General features: G+C 37.2%; 1 protein-coding gene across 2 annotated transcripts in view; it reads left to right on the top strand.

Annotated features, from left to right (window-relative positions):
• Positions 1-2,067: 2,067 nt before the first annotated feature.
• gcgrb (glucagon receptor b) overlaps positions 2,068-14,591 on the top strand; it is a 73,791-nt gene continuing 61,267 nt past the window's right edge. For both annotated transcript variants that reach the window (XM_047365553.1, XM_047365554.1), the window contains exon 1: positions 2,068-2,428. The gene's annotated coding sequence lies outside the window, so the exon portion shown is untranslated. The remainder of the gene's footprint in view (positions 2,429-14,591) is intronic.

Here is a 14,591-nt window from a genome sequence, read left to right on the forward strand (position 1 = left end):
TTTAGATTTTATTTTATTTTTTTACTTCTTTGATATTGCTATCAGTTGTACAATATCGTAGCTAAAAACCTGGAGGCATATGCAGAAAATCTTGGTACTGTGGTTTACTTTGCTTTTACCTGACTTCATATTCTTCAACCAAACAGGCAAGACTGTCATCTTCCTTCTGCTGTACCTTCTCAAACACATCAATATGGATATACCAAGCAGTATGCATGATCCTGCAGCACGATCAGAGCCTTTGACAGGTGACCCCCCCTCGTCTTCTATATGGCTAACATCTGTTCCCCCTCAATGGCTGCGCAAACTGCTGCAAGCTTAATACTGCCAGGAGTTTTCAGAAAACATCACACTACACCGTATTAAGCTCGTAGGAGTTTATGTGGATCCTGCTGTTGCTTCTGCTTTAGTTTAGTTTTTTTTCTGCTTACTGTGCTCTGATGATTGCAGCTTACACCCACCTGGGAAAAAGCATTTCAAAGATGCCCCCAACCCACATCATCTTCTCCTTTTTTCATTACATTTTGCCATATACTGTATACCCTATAACCTGTGTTTAGCATAAAGACTCATTTTCAGACTACTTGTTTTTAGTATTATTAGTCAAGGAAACATAAAATACAAGCCTATGCGGTGATCACTCGCTCTAAAATTCCGTTGGACAATGGGAAGCACAACACTACCTCTCATCAGTCAGAAACGTGAAAATAAATCATTCAATTATATTCAGTTAGGATCAAGCTCAGAGTAATGTGAAGCTTGCTGCCTTTAGGAACCTCACTGGAAGCTGAAATCACCTGTTTCACAATAAAGAGATCAACGATAACTAAGACAAATCTACAGTAGGAATAGTAAATAAATATTTTGGCTGCTTTCAGTTACATCACATTTCACAGCAGGTTTTCCCAGCTGCAGGCTTTCTAAACTTACAATAAACAGAAGCAGCTTTTTTGGCCAAGATTGTGAGCAAAAACAAGGAATTTGACTTCGGTTTCAAACGCTCACAGTGTACGAGCATTTAATATAAATATATAATCTGTAGAGGAAATAAAATAACGGCTCTTTGAGGAAACCTTCATAATATGAGCTATAACAACATTTAATTTCCCTTTGGGATTAATACAGTATTTTTGAATTGAATTGAAAATGAGGATAAAGGAACAACATGTACATGTATTTGTATGTGCAAATATTTTTTATATACTGTTTAAATTAAAAAAGAAAGGCATATTGCAGTAGGGTGTATGTACTTATTTTGTGTCAGTAGCAGAGTAGCTGTCTTCTTTAGCTGTAAGGTAATCAAGTTGAGTTTCAAGATTTCAGATCAATTTGTTGATGGACTGATTCACCACGTGATTTTTAATGGATATCCTACTTGTTGGAGTTCTAATTGTTATCATTTTTCCTTTAAGGTTTCTGCTCTTATTTTAGTTGTAAAAATATGGCAACTGTGATAATATGCTTGGAATCTTAACTGCAGCTCATTGAGACATCTGTATCAGATGGAGATTTGATTAAACAGTGCATTTTTATTTGCATGTGCATAATTGTGAGCACATTATTTACACTTTAGGCCATAATGCTGAACTCCAAAACCCTCTAATGCCCCCACCTCATACCAAGCTATTTGTTGACAGCATGCAAACACCTCTTACATACTATGTGCTATATTTTGTGTTCAAAGTGGAACTAACTTCATACAAAACATGCATTTTTTTACGTTCTACTCACTTAGTGGCATCCTAACCAATTTTACCTTTTGTTTCTGGTTTTTTTTTTATTCATGACTGTAAAGTAATTTATTATAACACGAATAATGACAAACATTTACCTTCTATACTTGTTTCAATTATCTATTTTTTCAACGGCTAAATCTCTGGCTAACCTCCATACTGTTACACCTTTCTACTTATTTTGTACTTCTGTTTACATAGATCTATGGTTAATAATACCCGGTGTACAGTATTGTTTTTATTCTACGAAATTAAGGGTATTATTTTGAAAAGCTTCGCCGGAAATTGCTCCGTCTATTCTCCAAGACTTTGTGCGCTCAAGGAGCACCGACACCTCAGCATGCAGGCGCTTTCAGTCAGACTTACTCCAGTCTCCGGATCACCAACAGGAGCGAGAATTCAATTGGAAAAGAAAATCTTCAATCATAAATAGAGCAACAAAACAAAACAAAAAAAGTGATCGGACTTTATCTGATTGGATCAGAGAGAATCTGCACCACCGCAAGCTTTCTTTCTTTCTTTCTTTCTTTCTTTCTTTCTTTCTTTCTTTCTTTCTTTCTTTCTAATTCATATTAAACGCGGTTGGATGCACTTTGGTTCTGGCGAAGTCTGCCGGCTGTAATGGACCGGCCCGGGAGCTGAACGGTGGGCTTGGTGGGGCTGCCAGATGCGCATGAAGAGGTCTGATCCCAAAGGTAAAGAAACAACTTTTTTTTACCTGTTCTTTGCGCTGCTAAAATCAACTCATTCTTTCCTCTTTGTGTAAGTGTGCGCCCTTGAGCTGACATGTTGTTTATTTTCCCGAACCTTGTTCTGTCCATCATCACGAACGAAGACGCTGGACTCTTTTGCGGTGTTTCTTCTGGTGTTTCCATCCAAACTCTACAATTATGAATCATATCTCTGCATGTAGCAGAACTCCTCTCACTGTTGCTGACTTCATGATTGTCGCGATGGGCAGCTGGATATGTGCAGTTTTCTTTACGCATTTAGATTTTAAACGTCTTAAAGTTGAACCGGTCCATCAACTGTTATTTTTAAAACGTATAAATCTCTAAATGTTACTTTTTGCAGGTGATCTTTATTACTTAACGGTGTGCCTTAATGCTACAAAGAACTCTTGAGTGTCACAACCCAACATATGATGCTCGACTTTTAACGAGTCCATTGTTGGTGCTGCAACCTGTTTCATTAGTCTATGAACACATTTGCTGCTTACATTTATCTCCCTGAAGGACTTACAGGCTTAAAATGAACTTATAAGCATTCATGTGTGTTTATGCATATTTTCTGCTGGCTTCTGAATTTATTTTTTCAGTTTTCTATAAAAACGAGTTGCTTTCTTATTCCAGATGTAATGTCTTGTGACCCACAACTGATTCATCTGTCACGGCTGGAAATCTCTGCCATTCTTCTTTTCTCATCTGGACCGTGCAGGGAAGAGTTATGCATTCAGCTGCGAACAGAATCTGCAGTGTAGGCCACCCTCTGGTTCTGACAGTGCAGCAGCAGCCACGGACAATAAAACAAATGATAAATGTTCCCTTGAAGGTCTTTACAGTAGGTGATAGCCAGCAGAAATGAGAGATTTCAAGCAAAAGTTCTCTGGAATGTTCTATTAATTAAAAATATGATTTTATCATAAAACAGCATGCAGTCTTGAGGGTGAAAAACCAACTATTAGGAAATAATACTGAGACATTCAACAAAATGTTACTAAATGTGTAATAGCTGAGTACCTTTCCAGTTTCTAATACAGTTTTATTTTCAAATCAATTCAGTTTTATTTATATAGCGCCAATTCACAACGCATGTTGCCTCAAGGCAGTTTATAATGGGTTTGGAATGGTGCGGGGTTGTTGGGGAGGTTAGATTAAACTACTTAGTGTTAGAGCTTGGCTATTTTAGAATGGTCTATGTGTAGGGGTACTAGGTAATATAATAAACTGGTAAAGTTTGTCCATCTAGAGCCCACTGGTTTCTAATGTTTTTCCTTTTAATAATGCAAGCAAGCTGTACACATACATACATGGGCAGCATCTTATTTCCAATCTTTAACATATTTTAAACTAATTCAGTAATTAAAGTAAGGGGTCATGGGCTGTCGATGGAAAAATTTTGTGGCAGTATTTTACTCCCGCATAAATATAAAACAGTATATTTGTACATGTAGTTTCTCTTTCTGCATGTCTTTTTTAATAAAACCTACATTTTCTTCATGTTGCTATGTGTTTATGTTACATGACATCAATGAAAAAAATATAGTTCAATTCAGTTTTATTTATATAGCGCCAATTCACAACACGTCATCTCAAGGCACTTCACAAAAGTCAGGTACATACATTTCAATTAATCCTAACTATCAAACAGTGCAGTCAGATTCGATTTATTATTCAAATTGGTTAAAACATTTTTCTGTCATTGACTTGCAGCATTCACTCCTCCTGGATGAGCATGTAGTGACAGTAGTCAGTCGCTTGCATTGACTTTGCAGCAATCCCTCATACTGAGCATGCATGTAGCGACAGTGGAGAGGAAAAACTCCCTTTTAACAGGAAGTAACCTCTAGCAGAACCAGGCTCAGTGTGAGCAGCCATCTGCCACGACCGACTGGGGGTTTGAGAGAACAGAGCAGAGACACAAAAAGAATAAGAAAAAGAATAGACATATAATTTCTAAATTCTAGCAATCAAAGTAAATAGGCTATCAATGTGTCAAAGTTTAATTTACCCTAATATTAGGTAGATGTGTTGCATGAGATTATAAAAGTTGCAAACTTTTATACAGATTAAACATAATTATGAGACAATTTTAGCTGTGAACACATAGTTATTTACACAATACCAGTTTAGCCTAAACTGACTTGTTGCTGGTCTATTCAATGGGCGCCATTTATATTTACTCCTGTAATATTTCACATCTGCACAGTTTTTGTTTGTCTCAACCTACTTTCATATCTGCAGACAAACCGTTTTTTACCCATGTCCTTAAACAATTGTGCACAGGTTTATTTCTCTTGGGAATTAGTTATTATGATAAGTTATGACACAAATGATGAAATATAATGTATCATTCAAATTAAATGTACTTTATTTACTGGAGACTTTATATTAAACTCTATTTCCACTGGTGTTGTTCAAGATATCCGTCCGGTTCAAAGAAATATGGGACATTTTTACTATGATCAAACAAAAAAAAAAAAACTCTGAATGGCCTCCTGCTGGTGGATATGATTTATAAGATTCTCATAACAACATTACCTTAGAGTAAATTATGAATAGATAAACAGAAAATATATTTAAATTAATTGCCTGTGAAAAGTGTGTAGGAAATGCCCTGTGGTGGATGCAAACTCCTGTGAAAAACTTTAGACTTTTTTGTCCCCAAGAGGACATTCTTCTCCACAGACCAGCCCATTGACTCCATTCTCAAGATGGTTCCTTTTCCCAAAAAGCTGGGTGTAAATATACAAGAACTGCAATTAAACTGAATGGCAAAGGGGAGAAATGACTGCCACCCATTTTTAGTGTATATGTTTATTCTTGCTACAAAGACTGTGTATATCAGAGTTTATTTTCTCCTTCAAGGTTCTCGTCAAAAGTCAATTAAAAGCAATCTGTTATCTCTCTCTGCTGTGAACAATTTAATTCCTTGATCACAAAAATTGATCCGTATTTGTGTTTTCCTTAAATGAAACCCTTCCGCCTCCCTTTAGACTGCCCTTCTCTGTCTGGTTTCCTTCACTTTCTAGTAAACTGAATTCTCTTGCCTGAAGGCTCATTGTTTTCCCTCAGACATTCGTCATACTCACAGGATTTTATTTATCTGGTCAGGATGGGCCAACAGAGGGAACATTTGCAAAGGACAGATATTGATTCAAAGTGGCTGGTCTACAAACATGTAAGGGGTTGAAATGAGATAATGACTTTTTTCCATTAACTTCTACCAACTGACCCAAAAGCTCAAGGTTTCAATGGAAGGTTTTCAGTCACGTATGGACAAAAACAACATGGTCTTTTGAAATAAAAACTAGACAAATCGTAATCAGCTATCTGACTTTTAATTTATATTACCTTGCTACTACATACACTTTAGAGAAATTTTTTAGTCCAAATTAATTTTCTGCTCAGCACTTTGTGCCATTAACTTGCATCATACCTACTTAAACAAACAAATTTGGGATGTTTTAATTGTATTCAGTTGAGAGTAAAATTAGCGTCTTACTCAGTGATTTTGAAACATTTAAAATCCTTTGATTAACAACTGCAAGTATGATGATCTGCACAGATAGATCTTATGAGGAGTGTAATGGTGCATTAAACCCGCTTTCTTCACTTTCAAGCTACCAGCTTGCAAATACCAATGACATTGAGAATGATGCCAGGATCTAATTGCCAAGCTTAATAGGTTACCTTGTACTCGAGGTCGCCTAATCAGTTTAGGCATAATTTACAGTCCACGTTTGTGCAGAAGGGGAAAATAAGCAGCTTCAAAATTAGGTGGGGGCAATGTGGCTACGCCACAAAATATACTGAGTCTTATGATATTGCTGCTAAAAGGCATCTATGATACGCATTAAATGTGATTTCCTATATGCATTTGAGTCATTTGTCAATGCAATGCTTTAGTTACCTAAAATATTTGGGGAATTACGTAAATAAAGCAATTTTCATGCACGACACTATCTTGCCTGCACACACAGTAGTTTTTAATTCTAGCTTAAGAAATGTACAGAAGTTAATAACATTTGACTTTGTTTCTCTCAAATGGAGGGTCTTTACAGACATTGTTTGGATGGATGGATGGAACATTTAGAATCTAAATGGTATGTATGATAAGTATGAAAGAATATTTGTGTTTCTCCATTATTTGATATTTAGATAGTGGAGAGACATGAATATTTTTTCATACTTTTCCAGACTGAGAACAACAGCATGTTAGAATTGTGATAGAGATTAGGGGCTCCATTCCTATAATTGATTATTGATGTTATTTATTGATACTATTTATTGATATTATATTTATGTATGGAATAAATGTGTTTGTTTAGTTCATTTCATTTATAGTGATGTTTAGGTAAAACATTCTTTCAGGCAGAGGGACTGGCCATCTTTCTGTGACAGGGGGAATGTGGGGAAATGTCACGTTAATTGTTGAGTCTCACGACAGGTGTGTCTCCTGGGTGGAGTGGAGCATACCATTATCAACTAGGAAGGGAAATGCTCTGCAGAGTTAGATTAAGTTAAAGTTAGATTGATTGTAGATTAGTTTAGTCTCATAATTTGCATGTATGTAATGTGTATTAATATTATTTATGGTTTGTGGTGTATTATGTCTTGTTTTATTTTGTCACCCCTTCAACTGGTATGAGTTGGAACTACCTTAAGGTAGAAAGCCAGCTTTTGTAATCACTACAGGTGTGTTGAACATGTGATCGGCAGTTTGGAATAAACGCCATCTCAAACTGCATCCTGAGCCTCGTCTCTTTCCTCGCACGAAAAGCAAACCGCCGGTCATGGTGACAAAAATGATAACATAAGTAAGCTAGCATTAAGCACAATAAAACCAGGGTTGGTGGCTCCACCTGACATCTTTCATGATCAACTGTAGGTACTACTCACCATTTTAGACTCTTTACACAAAAGCATTGAGATAGTAGCTCACACTCCTAAAGCCAAGATCTGCTTTCCTTTTCTTGTGAAACACCTGTGGTTTTTCATTACTGGAAGATGTGTGGATTTTTTGTTGGTTTTTCATTTAGTACAAAACAAGTGTGACTTGAGAGCCCTGGGATTTTTGTTTTCAAGCTGGAATGGTCAGGGTAGATTTAAACTACTCTACTGGTAGAAATTAATTAAAAGTGCATCCATAAGAGCAGTGACTCCACTACAGAAGCACAAGGACTATTCTTAGTTGCTAATTTTCATTCAAACTTGGCATTGTAAGCTACACAGGGAGGATGATGTGAACACACACTGACATGACAGGCGCTCAGTTGAGTGGACAGTTTTGATTGACTCCCAATGTGGGTTTTTGATCATAGAGCGGAAATAAAGCCAAGTGATAGCAGTGTAATTAATGAATGAACGTCTTGCATAAAGATTGATATCTCCAACTTCTTCAGTACATCAGCTGCCTGAGCAGAGTTTAACTCTTCTCTGCAGCCAGCCTTGTGCAGATCAAAGTACCGTTTCAAAAATGAAGAAAAAAAAATGAAACACACATTCATATGCACACACAAGCATCTAAAAACTTTGTCAAAATGAGAAATTTGATCTGTGCAAAGCTGATCTGTGTTTCTTTCAGAAACTCTACAGTTTCAAACAGTGTGGCCATCCTTCTATAAAATAGGCATATATTTAAAGGCAGATGTGCATATTTAATGCAGATTTTCCTTTGTGGGCTCCTCCCTTTGATCTGCTAGTTATTTATTTATAAGTGTTGGTTGAATTACATAGGGATGTCTTCTGCACATCCTCATATATAAACAGTAAAGATGCACCTGTACACTGAGCGTGTGATAACTGGTAGTCAGTCTTTTACATCGCTTTAAAGGAAATTGTACCCGTTCTTTGCAGAATTGTTTTAATTCTGCCATGTTGGAGGTTTTTCAAGCATGACCAGCCTGTTTAAGGTCATACCACTGAATCTCTAACTAGACTAGTATGGAGAGCCGTTTCATTCAAAATTAAATAAAAAAATAAATACCGTTATTGATAAATTATTAATAAATATTCCATGAAATAAATAAATATGCCCATGAAATAAAACAAAATAATTATTGTAAGAGAAATTTTAATCTTTTCAAGACTTATTTAATTTACTTAAAGATTTATTTAATTTACTTAAAGATTTTGTAAAGCTACTTTATGTATTTCAGCAACTTTTACTTTTTAACCCCGTTTTTCATTTTAAACTCTTTTAATTTCATGTTCTTATATTCAAATGAGGGGGCGGAGTTTTATCTGTGGGGCGCTCAGTTTGTGGCAGTGGCCGGCAGAAGCATGCCGGAGGGAGCCAGGGGATCCTGCGAGAAAGCCCCTGGCTCCCCTGGTGCCAGACCGGCCGTAAAAGCCTGCCACTGTTTTTGTGGAAACCGATGCTGATTATCGGCAAACGGGATGTCATTAGCCTGTTACTTTTAAATGATAATGTCTTTATTGTTTTTTATTTAATAAACAGCGTTAGACACATATCATAAGGTGGCTATATTGACTTGAGATGGAAAATAAATAGCACTATGTGTGTGTATGACGTGCTGAAAGGATGACCAAGACTTATTGCATGAACAGCTTCCACAAAAACAGCTCCCTCCGGCATGGTGCAGCACTGGCGGCAGCAGCTCCGGCATGCTGTCTTCTGGCACTGCCACGAATGGAGCTCGGCCCTGGGACAGCAGGCTTCTGTGACTTTAGAGGATCTTTTTTTGTTTACCAAAGCCAACCTTAACTAGAAAAAAACTCCTTGCTTAGTCAGAACTAATAAACACTAAACACAATCTAAGATAATAAAGCAGGCAGGTCCTCCTAATGATTCTGCAACTGATTTAGGCCCCCACATGGTAGTAATAGCCATCCACTCAAACATGCACACACACAGACACACACACACACACACTTGTCTTCAGAACCCATTCTGAGCGGATTGCCTCTGCCTGGTTAAATACGGATGTTTTCTGTGTGTGAAAATCACATTAATTATTCTCCCCAGCCTGATACTGATGTCAGTGACATGACATGCTATGGTGGCTGTCAGGTGAAATGGCTGCAGGGTACAAGGACATCGAGGTGTTAGATTTACAGGTTGTTTTTGAAGCTTCTCTGTCAAACTCCCTGAGCTGGGAGCTGCATTGTTTTGCTAAAACAGGTTTTGCCAAGCATGGCATGATCAAGCCTAAGACCCATCTGGTGTTAATATCAAAACACTCTAAAAAACCTAGCCATTTCTGGCTGCTTTTTGGATAATGTTTATTTTCTTAAGTATTTTTGATCATGCTAAATCCCAGTCTTTTTTGTATAATGTCAACTGAAAAAAGGAGTACAGTAGGTCTTATTTTTCTAAAGTGCTGTTTATTTCATAGGTCTTTTTTTTTTTTTTTACCAAGCCTGTGTATCTTGTATTATGACTCACTCGATTTAGGTCTGCCAGAATAATGGGTGGAGGTTGAAAAGTTATTTGTTTATTTCTATATATTTTATCACCTGCAAAACTTCAATCTTTAAGCGAGCTTCGACTCTAATCAGAAAATTATTGACTGTATTTAGCTTTTAAAATCGTATGCTTTTTGGTCATAACAGCAGCCCCTATTTTATTAAAAAACAATGTATGAAGACTATAATTTGTGCTGCAATTATATATTTTATTTTTTTTGTTTTATTATTAGTTTTATGAGATGGCTAAATTAAAGTACACCCAAAAGAATGATGTTTAAATGGCCGTTTATGTTACCATTGGAGGTTGGGGGTCATATGTTTGCAGTTTACATGCAACTTTTAAACTAAAGGTGTGATGTGGCAGTTTTTAATTTTATCCAAACCATCAATGTTTCTACAACATTGAATTGGGTTTACAGAGGGTTAACAACAAGCCAGAACAAAGGCCTTGCTGTTTTGAGGTGATACACAGGGACCACTGTCTGCTGGTCCTTTACTCTGGGCTTTGTGGCATTTTCTGACCAGGTATGTTTTTGATAAACTCATGTGTTGCTTTTGCCAGTACTTTTTGTAGCAGAGGACTTTTGTTTTAAAGCCATACTGCTAACATTAGCTTTTTTTCTATTTGTTTAAACTGGATTTAACATGAGCAACGGCTCAGGTCAGTTGCAACGTGTTATGTCTACAACAGAAGACGTTGAGAGAGTAATGCTTACTCATTTTTGCCAGACATATCAGAACTGACCTGACATTAGCCCTACTTGCAGGTTCTTAGTCGGGAAAATTCTGGTTGATTTCACACTCTAGACTCACCTTCAGAGTGTGAAGGTGAGTCGGTTAAGGCATCCCTTAACCGCTTATTGTCTAAAACTACAGTAGAAACATGTTTGTAGATTGAGTAGCGATTGTTATTATAAATCATTTTACAATTTAATCTAGGAGAGGAATGGCACTGTAAAAACACCAAAATATAGTTGGGAAACTAAACATTAATTTGAAACGGCAAATCGTTTAAATAATTAAATGAGGCAAAGTAGTTTTAAACTGAGTCATGTAATGGGGTAGGAATATATAGGTTTGTACTTCAATCTACACCTTTCCAAACATGTTAGACAAAAATTACTATATGAACAAATTGAAATGTTAACATTAAGCTGGGGATGGATTGGTGAAATCGGGACAACAACTGATGTCTAATTGTTAAGATCATTCCCACCAAAAACCAAACATTTTTGATGTATCAGTCCCCTCCCTGAAGCTCAATGTATTTAGAAATGTATCGACATCTTTTAGCTTTACACTTGTACATTGCATATAAGCCATTCCAGTTTGTGTTTTACCATGTCTATTGTCAAAGCACATAGTTCCTTAAATGCTAAATGCTTTTTCGGCATCTTAAACCAGTTTAGGTTAATCCCAAGACCTATACAAAGGTATATTTATTATGTCTTTATCTTGATGCAATAGCATTTTCAAAAATCATCTGATATTAGAAGTATAGTTAAAAGTACGTTTAGAAAAAAACGTCTAGAATATTAGAATGAGAATTGATTTAATTTATTTGAAATATGAATATACTTCTCATCACCCTAAGACCCAACTTTTGTCCTCTGTTGCTATGTAATCGCTGCTTCTTTCAATACTGCTATTAAAAGTTGAGGCATTAAAATTAAAACTGACATTTTAAAGACGTTAGAATAGACACACCTATAAAATCATAAAATGTCATCGTTGCATTCTTGGCATCTGAGCTCTACAGATTTGTAGTGACCAGCTTCCGAGGAGCTGCTTATTACAATTCAAAGAAGGTTATTTGGAAGAATTTAGTTTAGCGAAATTGAAAGACTTAAATTAGAAAATCACTCTCATTATGTACAGGGGTTGGACAATGAAACTGAAACACCTGTCATTTTAGTGTGGGAGGTTTCATGGCTAAATTGGACCAGCCTGGTAGCCAGTCTTCATTGATTGCACATTGCACCAGTAAGAGCAGAGTGTGAAGGTTCAATTAACAGGGTAAGAGCACAGTTTTGCTCAAAATATTGAAATGCACACAACATTATGGGTGACATACCAGAGTTTAAAAGAGGACAAATTGTTGGTGCACGTCTTGCTGGCGCATCTGTGACCAAGACAGCAAGTCTTTGTGATGTATCAAGAGCCACGGTATCCAGGGTAATGTCAGCATACCACCAAGAAGGACCAACCACATCCAACAGGATTAACTGTGGACGCAAGAGGAAGCTGTCTGAAAGGGATGTTTGGGTGCAAACCCGGATTGTATCCAAAAAGCATAAAACCACGGCTGCCCAAATCACGGCAGAATTAAATGTGCAACTCAACTCTCCTGTTTCCACCAGAACTCTCCGTCAGGAGCTCCACAGGGTCAATATACACGGCCGGACTGCTATAGCCAAACCTTTGGTCACTCATGCCAATGCCAAACGTCGGTTTCAATGGTGCAAGGAGCGCAAATCTTGGGCTGTGGACAATGTGAAACATGTATTGTTCTCTGATGAGTCCACCTTTACATCCGGGAGAGTTACGGTGTGGAGAAGCCCCAAAGAAGCGTACCACCCAGACTGTTGCATGCCCAGAGTGAAGTATGGGGGTTCATCAGTGATGGTTTGGGCTGCCATATCATGGCATTCCCTTGGCCCAATACTTGTGCTAGATGGGTGCGTCACTGCCAAGGACTACCGAACCATTCTTGAGGACCATGTGCATCCAGTGGTTCAAACATTGTATCCTGAAGGCGGTGCCTTGTATCAGGATGACAATGCACCAATACACACAGCAAGACTGGTGAAAGATTGGTTTGATGAACATGAAAGTGAAGTTGAACATCTCCCATGGCCTGCACAGTCACCAGATCTAAATATTATTGAGCCACTTTGGGGTGTTTTGGAGGAGCGAGTCAGGAAACGTTTTCCTCCACCAGTATCACGTAGTGACCTGGCCACTATCCTGCAAGAAGAATGGCTTAAAATCCCTCTGACCACTGTGAAGGACTTGTATATGTCATTCCCAAGACAAATTGATGCTGTATTGGCCTCAAAAGGAGGCCCTACACCATACTAATACATTATTGTGGTCTAAAACCAGGTGTTTCAGTTTCATTGTCCAACCCCTGTACCTGCGTCATTTCTCCTCCTGGCTAACACTTCCTGATTGAACATCTTTGTCTCACCCTGTTCGCTCACAATAGAGATTGTAAAAATCCTTGCCATTAAACCTGTATTGTTCTGCTGTATGTCTTTCTTTATCCTTTTCCCTTTTATTGTATTATCTCTTTACTCCTTACACATTAGCCACCTCTCCACCTTTTACTACGCCCATCCACTCGTCTTGCAAGGCCTGTTCTCGAATTACCTCAGTCCTAATCTCCCCACATTTTATCTGTCTCATTCATGAAGCGTAAAATCAAATCTCTCTGCCAATTCCACACAGTGCACTATACGCATGTATGTATGTGTGAGAGTGTGTATTCGCCTTTTTCTATGTCTAAATGTTGCGGTTTTAACAATTTTATTTAGAGTTTTTGGTCTTAACTTTTGGTTGACCTTACAATTAAATGTCTCACAATTGGGAGAAAGCAGTCTTTTGGAATATTTGTGAAGATTATTGTTCGCTAAGTGATTTAAAACAACTGATGTGTTATAAGATTTAATATGACAATATTTGAGGCGCAAGGAGAATGACTGCGCAGAAGAAAAAGAAAACACCAGGAGATAGCAAATTGCAAATTGAACAGAGAAACAGGTCACCAGAGAAATCTGAAAATTAAATGTAATCCCACTGTTTAACTCTGACTGTAATTGTTAAAGCCAACACAAGGGGAATTAGGTTGAGGCTGCCAAATCCAGTTATTTGCTTCCAAGCGTTAGTGTTATCCAGGAGGGGTGAACTTTTGAGATAAAAAACTATTTTTGTTTTCATAGAGAATTGCTTTTTCAAGCTTCGATTGTGTAAATCTTTCATTAATCAGCATCTCAGCTGCTGTGAATTGCTGTCACAGCTGAATTTTGTGATGAGCAAAAGCTAGTGGTTGTGCAACTGGCCAGGAGTAATTTTGAGGCAACTTAGAGTAATCAGATCTCAAACACTTTACATGCAATTGCCTCTCAGTTTATTAAAATATAATTGAAAGGTTCATGTAAATCTGTCATTTAGTTCCAAAGGTAATACTCATGCATTATAAACATAGATTATATACATAGTTACTGTTTACTTATCTTAAATTTAATCGTTGTTTTTAAAATTTGAATATGAAGTTTATACACTGGATCTAGAGCCACTCCTCCCCAAGACTGTTATAATTATCCGTTAGAAGTGCTAAATTAACATTCTTCTTTCTCCTTTACTTTCATCCAAGTGCCAAATGTATTCAGATATTTATTTTAGTTTTCTATGTTTCAAAGTTACTTAAACAGTTTGTGATCAGTTAGTGGGTTTTAGAGAGGGAGATTTAGGCAAAAACATCACATGCAAAATCCTCTTTCGTTAGAAATGTGCAAATTACTTCTATATTAAAATGAATGAACACAAAAGATTTAGGGGAAACACGTGACTGAATAAAGAGGAAACATGGAAGAATGTGATTTAATTTCATGTAGCATCATTGCAAAGAAGGTTGCTTTCTCAAGTGAGCAAGTAGACATCCTTTAAGGGGACAAGAGAACTTTCCCTACATTTCTAAGTGTCC

The sequence above is a fragment of the Girardinichthys multiradiatus genome, chromosome 5, assembly GCF_021462225.1.
Source record: "Girardinichthys multiradiatus isolate DD_20200921_A chromosome 5, DD_fGirMul_XY1, whole genome shotgun sequence".
Classification (NCBI taxonomy): Eukaryota; Metazoa; Chordata; class Actinopteri; order Cyprinodontiformes; family Goodeidae; genus Girardinichthys; species Girardinichthys multiradiatus.